Below are 671 nucleotides of genomic sequence, written 5' to 3'. Positions count from 1 at the left end.
TCTGTAACTTTGTCGAGTTTCTTTCTGGTTGTTCCGTCCCTTTTTGAAAGTGGTGTATTAAAATATCCGACTATAATTGTAGATTTATCTATTTCTTTCTTCAGTTCTAGTAAGGTTTGCTTCATGTATTTTGGTGCTCTTTCATTGGGAGTGTAGATATTTATTATGGTTATGTAGTCTTGCTCAATTGACCCTTTGATCATGAGATAGTGTCCTTCTTTGTCTCTTATGCTGGTTTTTGTCTTAAAGTTTACTTTATCGGAGATTAGTATTGACACTCCTGCTTGTTTATTGTTGCAGTTAACTTGGTATATTTTTTTCCATCCTTTAATTTTTAGTCTGTTTTTGTCTTTGTGTGTAAGGTGTGTCTCTTGCAGGCAGCATATTGAAAGGTCTTGTTTTCTTATCCATTCTGCAACTCTCTGTCACTTCATGGTGCATTCAATCCATTGACATTCAATGTAATTATTGATAGATATGAATTAATTGCTGCCATTATGTTACTTTTTTGGTAGTGCTGCTTGTTCTTTTGTTCTGCATGCCTTCTTTGTTGAGTTTGTGTTTTTTGTGCTATTTCTTGTCAGTTTCTTCTTAGTTTTCATGTTTGCTTGTTCTGCTTGTTAGTTCATTTTCATGGGAATTTGTGAAGTAGTAACTTTCTTTGGGGTTAC

Source organism: Chrysochloris asiatica, unplaced genomic scaffold, assembly GCF_000296735.1.
Source record: "Chrysochloris asiatica unplaced genomic scaffold, ChrAsi1.0 scaffold00027, whole genome shotgun sequence".
In the NCBI taxonomy this organism is placed as follows: Eukaryota; Metazoa; Chordata; class Mammalia; order Afrosoricida; family Chrysochloridae; genus Chrysochloris; species Chrysochloris asiatica.
This window is presented reverse-complemented; position numbering follows the sequence as displayed.